Source organism: Cygnus olor, chromosome 1, assembly GCF_009769625.2.
Source record: "Cygnus olor isolate bCygOlo1 chromosome 1, bCygOlo1.pri.v2, whole genome shotgun sequence".
Taxonomy (NCBI): domain Eukaryota; kingdom Metazoa; phylum Chordata; class Aves; order Anseriformes; family Anatidae; genus Cygnus; species Cygnus olor.
In genome coordinates this window covers 168410329-168431985 of record NC_049169.1, presented here as the reverse complement: position 1 = coordinate 168431985, position 21657 = coordinate 168410329, and the positions used below count along the sequence as shown (strand labels likewise).

The window sequence follows — 21657 nt, the reverse complement described above, 5'->3', positions numbered from 1 at the left end:
AGTTATATTGAAAAATGCTGAATCAGGCATGGCGATTTGTTTGCTTGTTTGTTTATTTATTTATTTATTTTTGAAAGATTAACATTATTCTGCACCCCAGCTCATTTACATGGTAAAACATAAAACAGACTTAAGTCTTCAGAATATTTCAGAGGAAAGAACAGAAAAACAAAGAATCATAGAACAGCTTGTGTTAGAAGGGACCTTAAAGACTATTTAACTCTGACCCCCACCCTGCCATAGGCAGGGACACCACCCACTAGATCAGGCTGCCCAGAGCCCAATCCAACCAGGTCTTAAACACCTTCAGGGATGGGGCACGCACACCTTCTCTGGGCAACCTGTTCCAGTGCCTCAACACCCTCTGAGTGAAGAATTTCCTCCTAACATCTAATCTAAATCTTCCCTTTTAGTTTAAAACCATTTTCATTTGTCCCGTCATTGTCTGCCCAAGCAAAAAGTTGTTCTCCATCTTCTTTATAAGCCACCTTTAAGTATGGAAAAGCTGCAATAAGGTCTCCCCAGAGCCTTCTCTTCAGGTTGAACAGCCCTAGCTCTCTTATCCTTTCTTCATAGGAGAGGTGCTCCAAGTTTCTGATCAATTTTGTGGCCCTCCCTCCTCTGGACCCATTCTAACAGGTCAACATCTTTCTTGTTCTGGGAGCCCCAGACCTGGGTGCAGTACTCAGTGAAGTATGGTGCAGTACAGTGAAGTGGGGCTTCACAATGGCAGAGTAGAAGGGGACAATCACCTTTTTTGATGCAGCCCAGAATACAGTTGATCTTCTGGGCTGGAAGTGCACACTGATGGCTCATGTCAGGCTTTTCATCCACCAGAACTCCCAAGTCTTTCCCTGCAGGGCTGCTCTCAGAGAGTTCTTCTCCTACTCTGTTCTCATGTGTGGGATTGTCCCAACCCAGGTGCAGCACCCTGCATTTAGACTTGTTGAACCTCATTAGGTTCATGCGTGCCCACTTCTCAATCTTGCCTAGGTCCCTTTGGATGGCTTCCCTTCCTTCTGCTGTATCAACTGCACCACTCATCTTGGTGTCATCTGCAAACTTGTTGAGGGTGTACTCAATCCCATCATCTATGTCATTGATAAAGGTATTAAACAGTACTGGTCAGAACCCTGAGGGACACCACTCATCACCAGCCTCCACTTGGACATAGAGCCATTGACCACCACTCTCTGCGTGCTACCTTCAAGACAATTCCTTATGGTCTACCCATCAAATCCATATCTCTCCAATTTGGAGATCAGGATGTCGTGTGGGACTGTGTCAAAGGCCTAACAGAAGTCCAGGTAGATGACATGAGTTAGTCTTCCCTTTTCAACTGATGCAGTCACTCCCTCAACAAAGGTAACCAGATTGGTCAGGCACAATTTGCCATTGGTAAAGCCATGCTGGCCGTATAAAGGAAGCCATGCTTCACCAAGTGTCTCAGATCACCTCTTGCATGTGCCCTAGCATTGCTTCCAGAAGGATCTGTTCCATGATCTTCCCAGGCACAGAGGTGAAGCTCACTGTTCTGTAGTTCCCTGGATCCTCCTTTATATCCTTTTTAAAAATGGGAGTGATATTTCCCTTTTTCCAGTCACCAGGGACTTCCCCTGACTGCCACAACTTTTCAAATACGATAGAAAGAGGCTTGGCAGCTACATCAGCCATTTCCCTCAGAACCCTGAGGTGCATGTCAACAGAGTGGTTGTGGCGGAGATCAGCTGCCCAGATGGGTAAAACCATAACGTTAACCATCTTTGAAAATATTAAGTTAATTGCCTAAGCTGCTACTGTGCTTTGTCTTATGATCTTACCCTCAAAACCATTCAGAGAATACATCACTTTGGCCTATCTGACCACGCATCTGGGCTTTTTATGTAAACGAGACTGTGAAGTGTGGTCAGTGCTACCTGTCTGTCTCCTTAGTATGAAGCTGGAACTGTCTGAAAGGCACAGCTAAAAGCAGGAATTGTATCTAATTCCATGTGTCATCAGCTAGATCCAGCCAGTGTGTATGTCCATATTTCTTTATACACAGCCTTTGATATATAACTATATTTCCAACTATATTGAAAATTGATATTTGCACAGATTTATTTATATGGACTTTAAGCCATTAGGCATATGTCTACATTATTCTACAATACTATGTGTACATTGAGTAAAGATTGTGTCCATGTTATACATTATTGTGTATTATATATTATTATATACACATTATATAGACTTAATTCAACATTTGAGCAGAGAATTGTTTACTTTTTATTTTGGAATATTAGTATTCTCTTTGGGCTTTCCTCCCAAAACTCACATATGTGAGTTTCTTAGTTTCTGTACTATGTCTGCATGTACATTCCATTATGGCAAATTCTTGGTTTTCCTCCAGCCCCTGTACAGTATCCTCAGCAAAGCAGCAATGAAATTTTAGAACCAGTAGCAAACACAGTCTCTGACATAATTGTTATTTTTCTTTTTGTTTCTAGGATGCTACAAAATCTGTCATCTGTATCAAAAATTACAGAAACTGGGAGGAACCTTAGACATACCTGCTCTTGGTCTCACATTGGTCATCACTGAGAGCACAGCCTCATCTTCAGCTCTTGTATTTAAAATCTTTCCCTACTAAATTCCAACTGCTTCAGCCACGTGACGGTGCATGAGCTAAATCTGCAGTGGCATACCTAAATCACAAACTGATGAATGCTGTGTGTTGGCTAGAAATGTGCACTCCACCCATTAGTTTTTATGATAACTACAGAGCAACTTTTCCTTATCTAAGTACACACAAAGCTTCCCCCACACCGCTCTTCCCCCTTCCCCTCCCACAAACAAACAAACAACAACAAAATCAAAAACAACAACAATGAAAAAAACAAACAGGAATAATGTGGATACTGTGGAATGATCTTGAGATACATGGAGAAAAGACACAAAATGTCCAAAATACCAACTTCAGAGCAGCTGTGTGAGCTATCATTTTCATAGCTGGCTCAAGCATACCCTAGCTTGAAGCTTCCTCAACCCGCTATGTGTTAGAAGTTCCTATTAACTCTGGTACTTCGGTGTGTGTGATGTGTTTGTGTGTTTCCAGATCAATGTGGCAAGCCAGGAAAGCCTCTCAGATCTGGAACAGTAGGAAGTGTGGTGTAGAGTACCAGTAAGAAGTTGCACATTGCTAAATTAACTCAAGCAGAGTTTGTTTATGCAGATCTCTTGACATGGCATATATATAGCTTCTGATCCTGATTTTGGCCAAGAGGCTGTATAAATATTTTTTCATGATATTTGATTTATTTAAAAATGTGAAATCCAGGTTGACTCAAAAAGAAGCAACCAGAGCAGTTTAGCAGCCATGACACTAACAATCTGAATTTGATAAAACAAGGGGATAATGGAGGATTTTTTCTAGCTTCCTAATACCTCAGGGAATAGATCTGGTCCACTAGCCACAAATAGACCAACCTGTTGGATATAACATAAATAAATAAAAGTATTTTTTCAAAGTTATTATTATGTTTAAGAAATGCCATATTATTCTCATAAAGTCTTTTTCTGGGTTTCCTTGACCAGTCGGGTATATAAGAAGCAGGTAGCTCCTTAATTCAAATCCGTAATTTACTTTGTTGGTTTTTTTTTTCTTCACCTTTTCAATTAAAAAATAAAAATAAAATAAAATTTTGCAGTGTTACTGTGTGATCCACATAATCTGTCTTTAAAAGAGCCAACAGGGCTCTATTTTGCAGTCTAATACTCCATCCAAATACTTCTGACAGCATCATATAGCTGGACCCATCTAGTCTCTAAGTTTCTACATCTCATAGGTGGCTATCTAATCACAAATATTTTTTTCCAGTTTGAAAGGTAATGGTATCAGTTGTGAATGTTTGACAAACAGATAGAGAACTTGTTTGACAAACAGAAAGAGCACTTAGTGATATAGTCATATAAATGCAGCTAGTTTCACTTAATTTTTCAGGAGTATACAAATGTGGGTGTGGATTTATAGTATAAATAGTCCAGGCTAAATGGTAAAATTTTGGTTAAAGACCTCTTGTGTTTGCACACTTTGCAGTCAGATCAACAGAAAATATTGTCTATGTATATTTTTCATATTTTTTTTTCTGATTTTCCTAAGCCATTTTCAGTTTACATGATTGCTGCTAAATAAGTACTATAGTAATCTGTAGACCTTACATGAATGAAAACAGACCTTTTTGTCACAGAAACAAATCAAATGTTAAAAAATAAATTCCCTGTTATAAACTGTAAACTGTAAACTGTCTCTTTAGAAAATTGTTAAAGTAACTTACAGAACATGTAGTATTCAGTCATAAATAATAGCTTTAGGCACAGAAAGGCAAATACTGTGATTTTAAAGGAAAAGGAAAGCTTTATTTTATAATTACTATGATTTTCAAATACTAAGCCAATCAAACACTTCTTTCAGTATATTGGATATTTAACATGCGGTAAAGTAGATTTGCAAAGCAACAAAACTAAACTGTTTCAATGACTTTAAGAATTTAAACTTAAAAACAACAACAACAACAACAACAAAATCTATTCATTTATAAACATAAATTGAAATAATTTAGTCTGGAATATACATTCTGACTGAAATAAACATATTCCATATATATAGATATACAAATATATATCTGTAAAGATACAGTTCTGAATGAGTCTGAACATCAGACTTATTGAACAGTTTAGTGTCAGTAATCATATACATTTCATTCCAATAGCAAAACCTTAAAAATATAAGTATAAAACAGGAAAAAAAATGTATCTTCAGTGTAAATCCAAGTTCTTTTCAAACACAATTAATTTTTCATGATTTGCTACTTATTATTAGATTAAAAAATGATTTGTATGGGACACAGTTAAGATATCTGTAAGTGAATGTACATCTTTAAGATTCATTTTGCAAAATGAAAGCCCAAATAACGTAGCTGTCTAGTGAGAATACATAACTATAGAAAACGCCTACTTTAAACTAAATTTGAATTTGCATATCCTGGCATGAGCCTAACTTTGCAAATGGAAAGGTTGATTCAAATAACCATCTTTACAGAACAATTCAGTTTTCTCAACTCATTATTTCCATAAAAAATATTTTACTACTAGGTACATCAATGAGGTTAAACTTCTTATTTTATTTTTTATCCCATTTATTTCAGTGTTTTTAAATTAAAAACACTGAAAGAAATTTTTTTCCGTGTTTTTAAATTAAACTTTTGCCTCTTTAATGTTTTTTTTTTTTTTTACACTCTGATAAGCCTCCTGAAATTTTACTGCCTAGTAGTACAATACAATGAGAAAAAGAGGAAGTAAAACTCTTCTAATGAAATGCAAACAGCTGTGTAAAACATACAAGGACACAAGATCTATTTATACAGGAAATTACTACACCAAACTATAGTATAAATATATATTATATATTAAAAAAAAAGTTATATATATATAAATTCAGTATTTATATTGATGACATGCTATGTCATCAAAAATGATAGCATATAGAGATCTGTTTTTATAATAACCTGTTTAACAGAAGAGGGAAGGTGAAATTGGTTCTATTTAGGAGAGAGAAAAAAAGCAGTAGTTATATCAAATAGACTTAGAAAAGGAGTAAGTGGTTGACACATGGCCAACAAAGGTAGAGACATATCTAACTGAGAGTTTCAAACTCTAAATTATTTTAAGATTGAGTGTCCTCCAACTCTTCATAATAAATAAATCTATTGTTCAAGGTTGTCAAAACTTTCATGAAACAGTTCTTATCTGCACCCATTCTGCATATTCTGATATCTTTCTCAAATGCAACGACTATGATAGCTTCATAAGTTCCTAGGAAATCAAAGCTGAGTCAGTACAATATTAAATATCTGATATGCACAAATCCCAGATAAAAAAACTAATGTAATAGAAAGTGATGATATGATAACAGGTATTTATGTAAACCAAGAAGGCAGGAGAATTGCAGATGGTTCATATAGTGATGTTTCTCCTTCAGAAAGGTTATCCTTATTTCTAGCATCACAAACACTAAATATCTATGAAATAACTATTTTCCCCCTAACAGTAAGAAATCCCTCTGTCAAATAAAGAAAATCTACCATCCATTATATATATATATATATATATATATATATATATATAAAAAGCATACTCTATTTCCAAAATTAAGACAGACAGAATCTCTGGTATATACTGGAAAATTCTTTCTCGCTACTAGTTTATTAGAAGTCATTATGTTAAATTTTTATGGTCACACAGAGTAAAACAAAACAAAGCAGTTCAAATCTGACTATGAAGTCTTTTTTTTTTTTTTTTCATCCTGTCACCAGTTTCCCAGGCAAAGTCCTGGCTCTGTTCAGTGAACTTTCCTGCCAGTTTTTGAATATCACATAGCCTGCCAAGTCTCTCCTAACACACATCTGCTACAGTACTGATTCCCCTCAGTGACCTGCTGGGCTATCAGATGCTGGCTAAAGTTATTGTTCCTGCCAGCACAGGACATGCTGAGAGCAGTCAGATTGCCAGGTTAGCTCTGGCTATGGTACTCTACCACTGCTGCTTCTGCCTGTTTTCCATTCAGCCTGAATTTTCTGCTGCATCACTTCTTTTGTCTCAGAAAGACTTGGAAATTTTCGATTCCACCTACGTCTGATAAAAGAGTGATGTACCTTTTTTCATCATGTCAGATAATTCTCATCTACTCTTCTACAGTCTCGTCTGCCTTTGGCTCTTGATATTGGCTGTCCACAACACTATCTTCTGATCTGACTAAAAATAAATGTGGTTGGATTTTCACTAGAATTTACTACTGCTAGGCAAACATAGCTGAAGAAGCTACTGCTAGGCTGAACACTAGTCTGGCATGTGCATTAATCACAAAAATGCTATTTAAAATAAGTTCTCAGTTTGGATTTCTTGTTACAATTTTGTGTTGAAGAATCCCTAAACCACTGTTCCCTTTTCTGCTTATTAAACACAGAAATGTTTCCTGAGGCTGAGAGATCAAGCAGCTATCTATCTTCAAAGTACCTCTCTACTGTTCACCAAAAGCCACCTCACTCGTCTGAACAGCTTAAATGCTGAACTGACAAAGGTAAAGCATGGCACATATTGCAGCAATGCACTTTCCTAACAGTTTCTATATTAAGTAGAAAAATGATTTTTTCCTGAACCTTATGTAACACCAAATATTGTTTTTTTAATGACTCAAATGTTTAGTTAATGGTTGTCCACATTACGTAGGACAACATGAGATGGAAGAATAAACAATTTTCTGAAAAAAGCATCTGTAGGGTAAGCATGTATAAAAAAAAATATTTGTAGAAGAAAATCTGTTAGGGAAGTCAGTGCTATAGAAAAACAAAACAAAACACAATAAAACCACCTATGGTATCACATTTATATATACATACATAAAATAATTCTGTATATACATATAAACATATATATTTATTTATTTTAAAAGTCATTTCCTCAGAGATTAACTGTGTTTTTCTACTGCAGAGGTTCATAGAGTACACAGTTTACACAGCATATAGTTCAGTGACAGATCATGGAATATATTACTCACTAAAACTGTTGGTCCAAGAAGTTAAACAATTTAACTTTTAGTTATAAAAACTGCACGGCCACGCTTTTCAGCATAAATTTGGTTCATACTAAATAATCCACTTGTTCTTACTGCATGCTTTAGGTAGGTTTATTACTTCTTGAGTGCTAGCAATACATTTTGTGCAGTGAAGATAGAAGAGAAATATGCCCAAGAATCTATTGCAAGGTAGAGTTTATGCTGTCCTAAGGCTTTAAAAGTTTTTTTTTTGTTGTTTTTTTTTTTTTTCTCCCAAGAGGGGAATCTTTTTAATGTGATTCTGTGGAAAAGGCCTGCTGGACATGTGGGTTATATGACTACAGGGATCAGTATTGTCAACAGCATACATTTTAAAAATACATTTTCAATTCTTTTTGTTTGTGTAATAGTTTTCAGCCTTCAGGGTTTACAAAGGTTTATTTCTTCTAGCCTAAGCACTAGAAAATGTACTCCTTTTCATGACAGCAGAGATGCTTCTATAACTAAATAATTCCAGAATTTTGGACTTAAGGAAGATATATTTTTATAATTACATATAAGTTTATGTATTTATACATAGTCATATTGTCCTGGTTTCAGTTAGGACAGAGTTAATTTTCCTCCTAGTAGCTGGCAGGGTGCTATGTTTTGGATTAGAATGAGAAGAGCGCTGATAACACGCTGATGTTTTAATTGTTGCAGAGCAGTGCTTACACCAAGCCAAGGACTTTTCAGCCTCTCTCTGTCCTGCTAGCGAGCAGGCTAGGGATGCAGCAGGAGCTGGGAGGGGACAGACCCAGGACAGCTGACCCAAACCGGCCAAAGGGGTATTCCATACCATCTGACGTCATGCTGAACAATATATAGGGGTGGCTAGCCGGGGTGGAGGGGGGGCCGGCTGCTCGGGGATAGGCTGGGCATCGGTCAACGGGTGGTGAGCAATTGCATTGTGCATCACTTATTTCGTACACATTATTACTATTAATACTATTATTATCATTATTGTTGTTGTTATTCTTTTCCCTGTCTTAATAAACTGTCTTTATCTCAACTCACAGGCTTCACTTTCCCGTTTCTCTCCCCCATCCCGGAGAGGGAGGGGGGAGGGTGAGCGAACGGCTGTGTGGTGCTTAGCTGCCAGCCGGGCTAAACCACAACACATATGTATATATATTTTAATGCGTTTGTGTGTATATATGTATATCTTTTCTAAATGTCCTACAGATCATAAGAATATAGGATTGCAGGCATATTTATTAATGTTAGTCCCTCTTCCTCAGTGAGTAGTTGCTAATCACCATCACTATCGCCTTCATCTTGGAAATACCCTTGATCTAAGCATGCTTTCTTCAAAATCAGTATAAGCAGTTGTAACAGCAAACTGTAAAACTTAAAATTTGAAAGATGAAAATTGATTTGATTTCAAATTTTTTACTCTGCTTTCAAACAGTTTTTATACCATTCTAGTTTCAAATCACTCCAAAAGCATAAAATATAATTGTCATGAATGACCATGATTGTGACACTAATCATTACTGCTATTTGATTATACTGCCCATATGCTCTCTGAGCTCATCTAGAACAATCCTACTACTGGTGGATATCCTTCATCTTGTTATGGAAGAAAGAAAACTGTTTTCAGGGAAGGGTCCATTATTAAACTGTTGGGTCTATTAAACTGAAGGGTCTATTAAACTGTTGGAGAGTATCTGGAGGAGGGCGACGAAAATGGTGAAGGGCCTAGAGGGGAAGTCATATGAGGAGTGGCTGAGGTCATTGGGCCTGTTCAGCCTGGAGAAGAGGAGACTGAGGGGAGACCTCATTGCAGTCTACAACTTCCTCGCAAGGGGGAGTGGAGAGGCAGGTGACTTATTCTCCATTATCACCAGTGATAGGATCCGCAGGAACGGTGTTAAGTTGAGGCAGGGGAAGTTTAGGCTGGACATCAGAAAGAGGTTCTTCACCGAGAGGGTGGTCGCACACTGGAACCGGCTCCCCAGTGAAGTAGTCACTGCACCAAGCCTGTCTGAATTTAAGAAGCGATTGGACTGTGCACTTAGTCACATGGTCTAAACTTTTGGGTAGACCTGTGCGGTGCCAGGAGTTGGACTTGATGATCCTTATAGGTCCCTTCCAACTCTGGATATTCTATGATTTTACGATTCTATGATTACACAACAAATTAAACAACAGACTGGAGTTTCATTATCACCTGAGCACACAATGTCATACACATACACATACACCTGAGCACACAATGTCATACACCACTTCTTCTTCTTCTTCTTCTTCTTCTTCTTCTTCTTCATTATTATTATTTTTTATCTTTCAATAAATAAATATTTCAATATCAGCCTTATTATTTTGGATGTATTTGGATTAGTATTTGGATGAGTAGACAAGATTTCAGGAATGCAAGACTATTTCTCCCACTCTATTATTTGAAGAAATAAAAGTTGTAACTCAAATTTAAAAGCTTTGCTTCTTTACATCCTTCAATTATTATGGATGCAGCAATTCTGTATCCTTAGATCATCATGGTTACAACAATTCTAATTTCTTATGTGTAAGTAGCCACCTTTTTCACATTAGAATACACTTTCCCCAATATCTAAATCAAAAGTAAAAGATTTTATTTTCTGTGACCTACAATAATAACAAACTGAAACCAAAGGATTTTATTATATATATATATATATATATATATTATTATATATATATATATATATATTATATATATTTTATAGTATTTTATATATTTTTTTATTATTTCTCTTAAACACACTGTATTTAAACCATTGAAAAAAAAAATCCTATTAGGTCTGATTTGCATAATATTTTCTAATTTTACATTATAACAAGGATAAAACCACTGAAGGTGAGAAATAAAATTTTGATGAGAAAAATGCATATATTTGTCATCTAGTTTTATAGTTCCGAAGTCTAATTTTTCAGTCAATACCACTGCATCATTTTAAAAGTGGTAAGGTCAGGACTCACCAGCACATTTTGTGGTGTCATATTTTTTTTCTGATTTGCTATCCATCTCTTTCTGAGATGGATCTACACATAAAAAGATATTGCAATGCTGAGATGATGAAACAAAAAAGAGCTAATATTCTTCCTTTTTAGTAAAAAATAGGATATCTTGCCATATGAAACTCCAAATGCTTTAGACACCACAAGTTTACTCAGTTAACATCTCACAATGATTCAAGATTGAAGGACAGTTGACATCTGTAGTCACCTCCTTTGGCATGGCCAAATGTTCGCAGGGATTGCTCAAGAGCATGCACCTCTGGATGATGGCAGCACTTACCTCTGGGGCTGGGGAACAAGCACATAACAAAAAATGTATTGTGGTCAAGCATGTCCTCACCAAAACAAACAGGGCAGCAGGTACTGAAACATACCCTGGGAAAGGGCTGGAGCGGTGGCATTTTACATTGTTTATAAAATTAACATTGTTTGCTACCCAACAGCACTTCAACGAATAGCCATTTTTGTGTGCGCTAGTCATAGCTCCCACACTTATAATGCTTACCAGTACAATATTTTGTAAAGTATTGTGAATTTTTTACAGAATGATTCACTCCATTCTTTTCACGGATCCTGCAACAGTAATTGAGAAAACAAACAAAAACAAACAAACAAACAAACAACAACAACAAAAACACATTTCCAGTCAAAAGAAATGCAGCCATTTGTACCAGACAAGTTCCCTTAAGTTTGACTGAGATGCAAGCTTCCACATATACATGCACTACAATGCACATGCACGCATGCATACACACACAAACAGATCTTCCCCTTCTGACTCCTGAATTCCTTGGGAGAGTGTTACCTGAATAATGGAAGATAAGCAGTATGCAGTTTGGCTGTCATGTGGCTAACGCCCAAAATAGGCTTTGCTTTTGGTGTCTGGAGCTGCTAGAGAAGCAGGTTTGACAACAGAGAGGTGTTTCACTTTCCTGAGACCTCTTCAACACAAAGCCTGAGCATACTGTTCCTCTGGGCCAAAGTCATGGGCTAATGGCAATTCTGTTTCTGAAAGCTTAAGTGTTACTAATCATCCAGTGCAATCTCTGTGCAGCAGAATTGTGTATTCACACTTTCAATTCTAGATATCATATAGGGTGTTTTAAAAACAGTCTCCCATTCTATATTTGTGTATATTGTATAGTATATATATATGTATAGTACAGTGCATGCAATATGCACTAGGCTTATTTGGAAAGGGAATTGAGAAACACAAGAAATGCAACATTTACCTTTTTATTCATCTGTTTAGGTTTCTTCTATTAAAATGTAGCTTTACATTATATTGTATATTATGTACAAGAAAAATTGATCTTGAAGAAATTCAAAACAAATAAAGATTATTTTTGCTACCTAACTTCCTTAATCTGACAGTAGGAAGAAAAGAAAACAATGGTGAAGGTAATTTAATCATTATGGCACAAGTTGAATTTACATGTTTTGAGAGTACAGTCATACATCTTGAATTACAAGGTTTGGATTCTAAAGAACAGTGCTTGTTTTTAAACAATACATCCCAGAATTCATTATTAGTTTAAAAAGGACACACACACACACAAAATAACAAGAACAACCACAACACTATTATTTGAAGAACGAAAAGAAAAAGAAAAAGAAATAAAAACAAACTAACAAACACATGAAACCAGTTTAATTGAATTGGATAACTCATAAACACAAATAACTCCCAAATCTATTAAATGGTGAGTTTAATTATTTTTAATTATTTTTATTTTTTCTTTACTTTGAATATTTGTTTTCTTCAAGTGAGCTATAAAGGGTTTCCATTTTGCATCTGGCCTTTTATTTTTTCAGGATAGTGACACACTGTTTCATTGCATTCTAGCAGATCCTGATTGGATCACTCACCCCAAAAGCTATTTCAAATACAATTTCAGAAATGAAAATTGTTAAAAATAAAAAGTTTTAAAAATATACATTAATTTGAGTGACTGTTGCATTTCTCTTAAAATTATGATTTAACAATTAGCAAATGCAGAAATCTGGCAAGAATCTAGGCTAAACTGAGTGTCTCCCCTAAGAAGTTCCCCAGAAGTACCAATAACTGTTTAATATTGATTATATTGATCCATGGACCTCTGCTGTTCTAGTTAGACATGATGAGGAACGTGTATTTGTTTATATACTGACCTTTGTGATAAAGTACTTATATGCAAAGAACAAGGATGTATTGGTCCTAGGTTTTGAAGATGAAGGAATAGGAAACTTTATCATCCAAAGCATAATCCAGAAAGGTCTGAATTTCTTCCGTATAGAAAACTTCAAGTTTTCTCTGTACTAAAGTTTACATGTTGATCTTCATTATTTGAACTTTAAGTCAGTATATCATAGAATCATAGAATCATAAAATCATAGAATGGCTCAGGTTGGAAGAGACCTTAAAGATCATCTAACTCCAACCCCACTGCCATACGCAGGGATACCACCCACTAGATCAGGCTGCCCAGGGCCTCATCCAGCCTTGCCTCGAACACCTCCAGGGATGGGGCACCTACAACCTTCTCTGGGCAACCTGTTCCAGTGCCTCACTACCCTTACAGGGAAGAATTTCCTCCTGATGTCGAGTCTAAATCTATTCTCTTTTAGTTTAAGACAAACCCCTTTGTCTAGTCATTACCTACCCAAGTAAAAAGTCCTTCTCTATCCCTTTTTGTAAGACTCCTTTAAGTATTGAAAGGTCACAATGAGGTCTTCCCAGATCCTTCTCTTCCGTAGGCTAAACAGGTCCAGCTCTCTCAGCCTTTCTTCATAGGAGAGGTGCTCCAGCCCTCTAATCATCATTGTAGCCCTCCTCTGGACTTGTGGAAATGTCCACTCTTTCTTGTGCTGAGGGCCCCAAACCTCAATAGAGTACTCCAGGTGGGGCCTCATGAGGGCAGAGTAGGGGGGGACAATCACTTCCCTTGCTAGTCACACCTCTTTTGATGCAGCCCAGAATGCAGTTCACCTTCTGTGCTGCAAGCGTGCATTGCTGGCTCATGTCAAGCTTTTCATCCATCAGAACGCCCAAGTCCTTCTCTGCATGGCTGCTCTCAAGGAGTTATTCTTGTAGTCTGTACTCATGTCTGGGATTTTCCCGGATCAGGTGCAGCACCTTGCACTTGGACTTGCTGAACCTCATGCAGTTCGCATGGGCCCACTTCCCCAGCCTGTACAGGTCCCTTTGAATGGACCCTCTTTGGTACCAACCACACCACTCAGCTTGGTGTCATCTGCAAACTTGCTGAGGGTGCACTCAATCATCTATGTCATTAATGAAGATATTGAAAAGCACCATGTCTCCTGAGGGCCATAGCTTGTCACCAGTCTCCACCTGGACATAGAACCGCTGACCACTACTTTCTGGGTGCAGCCATCAAGCCAATTCCTTATCCACTGGATGGTCCACCCTCTAAATCCATATCTTTCCAATTTAGAGATTTGGATGTCATGTGGAACCATGTCAAAGGCTTTAAAGAAGTCCAAATAAACAATATCAGTTGGTCTTCCCCTTTCAACTGATGCAGTTACTCCATCATAAAAGGCCACCAAATTGGTCAGGCATGATTTGCTCTTGGTGAAGCCATGTTGGCTGTCCTGAATCACCTCCTGCTGTGGTTTAGCCCGGCTGGCAGCCAAACACCACACAGCCGTTCGCTCACACTCCCCCCTCCCTCTCCAGGATGGGGGAGAGAAACGGGAAAGTGAAGCCTGTGAGTTGAGATAAAGACAGTTTATTAAGACAGGAAAAGAATAATAACAATAACAATAATGATAATAATAATAGTATTACTAATAATAATGTGTACGAAACAAGTGATGCACAATGCAATTGCTCACCACCTGCTGACCGATGCCCAGCCTATCCCCGAGCAGCCGGCCCCCCCTCCACCCCGGCTAGCCACCCCTATATATTGTTCAGCATGACGTCAGATGGTATGGAATACCCCTTTGGCCGGTTTGGGTCAGCTGTCCTGGGTCTGTCCCCTCCCAGCTCCTGCTGCACCCCTAGCCTGCTCGCTGGCAGGACAGAGCGAGAAGCTGAAAAGTCCTTGGCTTGGTGTAAGCACTGCTCTACAACAATTAAAACATCAGCATGTTATCAGTGCTCTTCTCATCCTAATCCAAAACATAGCACCCTGCCAGCTACTAGGAGGAAAATTAACTCTGTCCTAACTGAAACCAGGACACCTCCTTGTCCTGCATGTGCCTTAACATTGCCTCCAGGAGGATTCGTTCCATGTTCTTCTCAGGCACAGAGGTGAGGTCTGTAATTCCCTGTGTCTTCCTTTCCACCCTTTTTAAAAATGGGAGTGATGTTTCCCTTTTTCCAGTCACCAGGAACTTTGCCTGACTGACATGATTTATCATATATGATGGAGAGTGGCTTGGAAACTACATCAGCCAATTTGCTCAGGACCCTGTGATGCATGTCATAAGGGCCCTTGTAGTTTTTACATAAGGGCAACTTGTAGTTGTTAAGTTGCATCAGGAGGTCCCGAACTTGCTCTTTGCTTACAGTGGGAGGGACTTTGCTCCCCAAGTCCCTGCTTAGAGGTTCATGGACACAAGAGGTGTGGGAAGCCTGACCACTCTTAAAGACCGAGACAAAGAAGTTGTTAAGTACCTCTGTCTTCACCTCATGTCATTACCTGTTCTCCATCTTCATTTGTCAGAGGCATTACACTCTGATATCTCTGATTAATTTTTGATGAAAACTAAATAAAGATTTGAAGATCGTTCTGACTATTAAAAGTATTTAAAATTTATTGTTCTATTTCCAATTACCAGTGACACCGATGAAGATAGTTCCAGAACAAACCTTAGAGACGTTTCGAATACAGCAAATATTGTAATTGTTTGCTTACTGCAATGCAGAGACATGCACACAAGTATTGGATACAAATACATTTTAAAACCTGTCATTAAGGCATTCTGGCTAAAGTTTGTTCTTCATTTAGTCAATGGATCGAAAATAAACAGTCATGAGATGTATCTAATATAGATAGGGTGACTGGAGATGCCACTCCTCTATTGATTACAGAATCTAAGAATAGAATTTAACTTTCACCTGGTTAAGCTAAAATGAAATGAACCCAGCATTTTCCATTTAATAAAGTAATAATGCAAAAAACCCCTTGCTGATTGCACTAAGTCCTTGGGAAAATCCACTAATTGCTTTGCAACTCTTTTTCTCTTCTCCATTTTCCATAAAGCCTAGGGAGCTTTACCGGCCTGTTTTAAACTGTTTTAAGGTATAATAAAAGTGCTACACATAAGCCAGGCATTTTTACACTGTATGGTTTGCCTGCTTTATTCACTCAGGTGCTAAATAATTCTGGTTACCAAGCATCATTGTAACTCACATGCAGTCCTACTCAAGAATATTAGAAACACATTTTTGTTGTTGTTGTTAAATTATATATATATATTTTTTTTAATTCCAAAGTATACAGTAGTCATCTTTCTTTTCTCTTAACAAAAATGTCTTTATCACCTCATTAATTCAAACCCAAACTGATCTGAATCTGAATAGCTTTTAAATTTGTACTGCCTGGAAAGAAAAGAAAAAAAAAAAAGGAACAGGATGAAAGCCTTAAAAAAATGAAAAAAGAAAGAAAAAGCAAAAAGGAAAAAGGAAAAAAAAAAAAAGGAAAGAAAGAAAAAGAAGAAAAGAGAGAAAAAGAAAAAAAGAAAAAGAAAAAGAAAGAAAAAGAAAAAGAAAAAGAAAAAGAAAAAGAAAAAGAAAAAGAAAAAGAAAAAGAAAAAGAAAGAAAGAAAGAAAAAGAAAAAGAAGAAAAAGAAAAAAAAAGAAAAAGAAAAAGAAAAAGAAAAAGAAAAAGAAAAAGAAAAAGAAAAAGAAAAAGAAAAAGAAAAAGAAAAAGAAAAAAAGAAAAAGAAAAAGAAAAAGAAAAAGAAAGAAAAAGAAAGAAAAAAAAAAGAAAAAGAAAAAGAAAGAAAAAAAGAAAAAAAAGAAAAAAGAAAGGAAGGTAAAGGGAAGGGGAAAGGGGGAAGGGGAAGGGGAAGGGGAAAGGGGAAGGGGGAAGGGGAAGGGGAAAGGGGAAGGGGAAGGGGAAGGGGAAAGGGGAAGGGGAAGGGGACAAGCAAAGTGACGAGGAAAAGGATGAGGACAAGGAAAAGGATAGCCAGACTGCAATTTTATACAAATTACTTTTCATTCGAAGTGAAAAGCTTCAATATATCATCAGGGTTTTTGTTTGCTTGTTTGTTTGTTTTAGTATGAAGTTCTGTATTTGGAAGAATAGTTTTGGAAATGCTTCTAAAAGTCAACCAAAGTAATAAACATGGGAATATTACTATACAGAATCATGCAGTCAGATATAATATGAAGATACTGTGCTGTGTAAATCTAGAAGTTGCAGGGTTTTGAGAAAGCCAAAAGGTTTTCAGAGCACTGCAAGAGATTAGGCAGATTGCTTTATTGATTCCTATTGTCTCCTCACCTCACGGAAAAACGTTTGTGAATGAAATTACTTTATGTAAAGAAAAAATAAATAAAAACAGAGAAGAGAATAAAATAATTTAGAAATCCAAGAGCAAGGTAGGTAACTTTACACAGCAAGTCCCTTTTCTTAGCGACTATCCATCTGTTGTCCAATCAGCAGCATAATAAAGTGTGAAACGAGAAGAAAAAGGAATATAGCCACTAGATTTTGGCATTTACACATCACAGTATGACATCCTGTAGATTTATAGCTATGATGTTTAAAGTAATTTAAAACTCATTAATAGATTTAAAACTTTATGCCAGTTATAACATGATAAAATACAGAATTAAGTGTAAAAATCATCAGGAAAATTGTACTAATCTCTGAGCCATGTTAGTCAATATGTCTAAAGGTGTTAAAAATGGGCAATCATTTTATGAATCAGAGAGCCAAAAGGTGAGTTCTGAAAACCTTGTTCAGGATTAGTAAGCAAATAGCTTGTAAAAGAATTGATCTTCTTTTCAGATGATCATATCACACAGAAAATTATAAATAGTAAGAACTTGTTTGGAGTGTATGAACCTCTTATGTACATAACAACAAACCACAAAATGCTGTTAAGAATGTTTCAATACTTAAGCATTAGCTCTTCGTGGATTTTTTCTGATGGTTTCTCTTGCTTTCAAGACAACACATATATCTGAACAGAAATTAACTCCATAGAAAAATTACAAAAATTTTAGATATGTTGTGTAAAAAACTACAGTAGATTTGTCTTTTTCCAGTGCAGGGATATGAAAGAAATTAGAAAACAAGCAAACAACCACAACCAAAACCTGGCATGCAACATTTCCATACTGACTACTGCACCTTTAAGCCTCTGGAACATTTCTAAGCTATGAGAAGCTTGTTTAAATCCAAATATCAGAACAGAGTGTAGTAGAATTTTGATCCTCCTTTGATGAATTAAGATTCAAAATCACCCACAAAACTGAAAAAGAGTACTAATTTGCTACATTGTGGTAACTGAATTTTCTGGGATATTTTCTGGTTTAAGGACTGGGCTATTCAAGTGGATTTGGGAGTGGGGAGGGACACATTGGTCAAAGATTACTGTTCAGCACAAAGAATGACAGTAAATTCAATAGTTTCAATTTTACCTTTTTTTTTATTTTTTCTTGAGAATAAGCAAATTCAAACCAGGCACAATTTGCATGAACAATTTTAAGGCATAGTAAAAGAAAGCACTTAAATCCCAGATCACAGAACCAGAAATTCATGCTCATTCTTAGTTTCACATAGATGGGACATCATAGAATATCCTGAGTTGGAAGGGACCCACAAGAATCATTTAGTTCAACTCCTGTCTGTAGAGAGGATCACGCAAAAAAAACAAACCATATTTCTGAGAGCATTGTCCAAACACTTCTTTAACTCTGGCAGGCTTTGTACCATGACCACTTCCCTAGGAAGTGTTATATTTAGCGTTAGCAGTGGCTGATAGAGTTAAGAATTGGGTTAAAGTTAGGGTTATGGGTTATGGGCTATATTTAGTTAAGGTTAGGGATTGTGTTAGTATCAGGGTATGGGTAAGGTTTAGATTTAGAGTTATGGGTTAGGTTAGGATTAGGATTAAAGATATGGTTCAGTTTTCTGTTTAGGATTCTGGTTTGGTTTATAGTTAAGGTTAGATATCCAGATTGGTATAGGGTTAGGGGTAAGGGTTAGAATTAGGATTAGGGTTCATAGTTAGAGGTAAGGGTTTACATTTAGGTTAGGTTAAGTATCTGGGTTAGAGTCATGGGATAATTTAAGATTAGGTTTGGGCTAAGGTTAAATTTAGAGAGAGAGTTAGGTCAGGTTTAGGGTTAGGGTTAGTATTGGAGATTAGGTTTAGTGTTAGAATTAGTGTAGAGTTTAGGATTTGGGTTAGGGATAGGTATAGGTTTAGAGATTAGGGTGCAGTATAATTAGTTTAGGGTTAGGGTTAAAGCTATGGTTTAGGGCTTGAGTTCAAAACTGGTTTTGGGTTAGGGTTTCATTTAGGGGTAGGGTTAGATTTACGTATAGGCTTTAGCACTAGGGTTTGGGTTAAGGTTTGGGTCATCAGGATTAGGGGTAGGAATTAGGGTTAGAGATGAAGTTAGGTTTAGGAAGTTGTTTTAGGGTTAAGTATGATTAATTTTAGGGTTAGGGTTTAGGATTTGGGATGTGGTATGTGGGGTAAAAGTGTTATGGGTAGTTTAGTGTTAGGGTTAGCAATATGATTAGGGTTAGTATTAGGGTTAGCATTAGGGTTAGAGTAAGAGACTAGGGATTAGGATCAGTTTAGGTTTAGGGTTAGCTTTAGGTTTTAGGGTTAGTGTTTGGGCTTTTGTTAAGGTCATTAGGGTTAGGGTTAGGGGGTAAGGATTCGTGTTAGAGGTTTGTTTTAGGGTTAAGTGTTACATTTAAGGTTAGGGTTTAGTGTTAGGATTAGTGTTTAGGGTTATGGTTAGGCCTAGTGTTTAGGATTAGGGGAGGGGGGTATGGAATCTGCTAAGAATTGGGTTTAGGGTTGGGGTTAGGGTTAGAGTTCAAATTAGGGTTTTGGGTTTAGTTAGGATTAGGTTTGGAGTTAGGTTCAGAAGAAATTTTGGTTCAGATCCACACAAGATGTTCAGGGCCCTGATCTCTTGCAAGTTGTTTGATGTTCCAGCAATTTAACAGTAATTTTTACATTTCCATCTCCTTTAGGAGTTAAATGCCTCTGTGTATATGGTCTGCAAGAGCTAATATGCCACTGATTTCTAGCACAGATCTGGATTTTACAATATCACCCCCTGCCTCTCTATATTACATCATCCAGAAAATAGAATAGATAAATATGGAAGGAAATTTATTCACAGGCTGTGTAACATGGAAAACAACCTAATAGAGAAATGGCTGCATGGTCGTGAATGCATCATTTGGAGCAGCATACCTGACACTGAAGCTCCCACACTGCACTGTTACAAAAGATAGACATGTGTCCTGGTTTCAGCTAGGACAGAGTTAAGGACAGAGTGTGCTCCATCTCCAATTGCTTTGTCAATGCCTGCGTCTCTAGCAAGGGATCCCAGCCGCCTGGCTTCCCTGCCCTCTAATTCCACACAATTGGCTCCAGTGTCCCAGCACCGGAGCAGCCAGGTGACAAGCTGCTCACCTATACAGCGACCAAAATCTTTTTGCACATCTCGTAGCTCACGCTGGTATAGGGTTCGGGTAGTTACTGTTGATTTTTCGGCATCCTCATCCTCATCTTCATCCTCCTGCACATTTGATGGCCCAGCCCCGTCTTCTCCATACCTAGACCTAGCAGAAGACTGTCTGCGTTCTAAACGACCTGAGTCTCTATACCATTTTTTCACCTTTTCTACAGGGGCAACTTGCACTGCTACAGCTTGCTTCTCTGACCCAGCTACAGGGTCTGCCACAAGGGTTGGAATACCCTCTGCAGGGACAACTTGCACTGCTATGGCTCGTTTCTCTGACCCAGCCACAGGATCTGCCACAGGGGTTGGAATACCCTCTGCAGGGACAACTTGCACTGCTACAGTTTGCTTCTCTGACCCAGCCACAGGAGTGGGAGCAGCTGCAGGAGCTGGAGCAGTTGCAGGGGCTGAGTGGCTGCGGGAGCTGGAGCTGGAATGGCTGCAGGAGCTGGAGCTGGAACGGCTGCGGGAGCTGGAGCTGGAACGGCTGCAGGAGCTGGAGCTGGAACGGCTGCGGGAGCTGGAGCTGGAACGGCCGCAGGGTCTGTCACTAGGTTGATAGCAGCATCAATTGCAGCTCGATAGGCACAAGCCAGACCCCAGCACGCTACAGTGATTTGTGTCACTTTGGAACTGCCAGAGTCATGACACCTTTTTTTCAAGCATTCTACCAGTTTTTTAGGATTTTGCAGTTGTTCAGGGGTGAATGTCCAAAACACTGGAGGTGCCCACTGCTCTAGAAAGCTGCCCATATCCTCCCACACTCCCTGCCACTCGCAACTATCCCGCCTCAAGACAGATCTCCAGATGAGATTCCTAAGTAGTTGTTTAACCTTAAACAAAACCTGAAGCGCATTCAGGAGACATAACAACAGGAACATGCTGGTCTGAGTATCCCAAGGATATTCAACATCTTGGAGAGCTACCGTAACTAGCTCGGGGGATAAGAGGGTGGTGAAGGAGGAAGGGAGAGTGAACAGGTAGGAAAAAATATCTTCCCCTGTCCCCTCCACAGATTGACTCCCTGATGAAAAAAGGCAATAGGTGTAATTGCTAATAGTTTCTGAGATATGGTTTCCGAAGTATAGAGTCGACGACAGTGCTGAGTACAAATACCAGGTTAGAGTCATGACCAGAAATCTCATCATTTCATAAGCCATCGTTACACCACACAGTACCATAACAATCTTAAACCAGGGCCCGGAAAGGATAAACAGCATGACAGGGAGCACATACAGAAAGTAACGTGCTATAAAACTCAATTTGGGAAACAGGCACAGCAGACTTGAGATTAAGGCAATCAACATTGTGACTAGCAACTATTAAGCAGGTCGAATACTCATAC

At 37.8% G+C, this 21657-nt stretch overlaps 1 long non-coding RNA gene across 1 annotated transcript; it reads left to right on the top strand.

Moving 5' to 3' along the window:
* Nucleotides 1-579: 579 nt before the first annotated feature.
* LOC121063535 lies at nt 580-13535 on the top strand. Its single transcript, XR_005816048.1, has 3 exons — nt 580-676; nt 3590-3595; nt 13503-13535. It is a non-coding gene; the product is annotated as an uncharacterized LOC121063535 (long non-coding RNA).
* The last annotated feature ends 8122 nt before the right edge of the window (nt 13536-21657 follow it).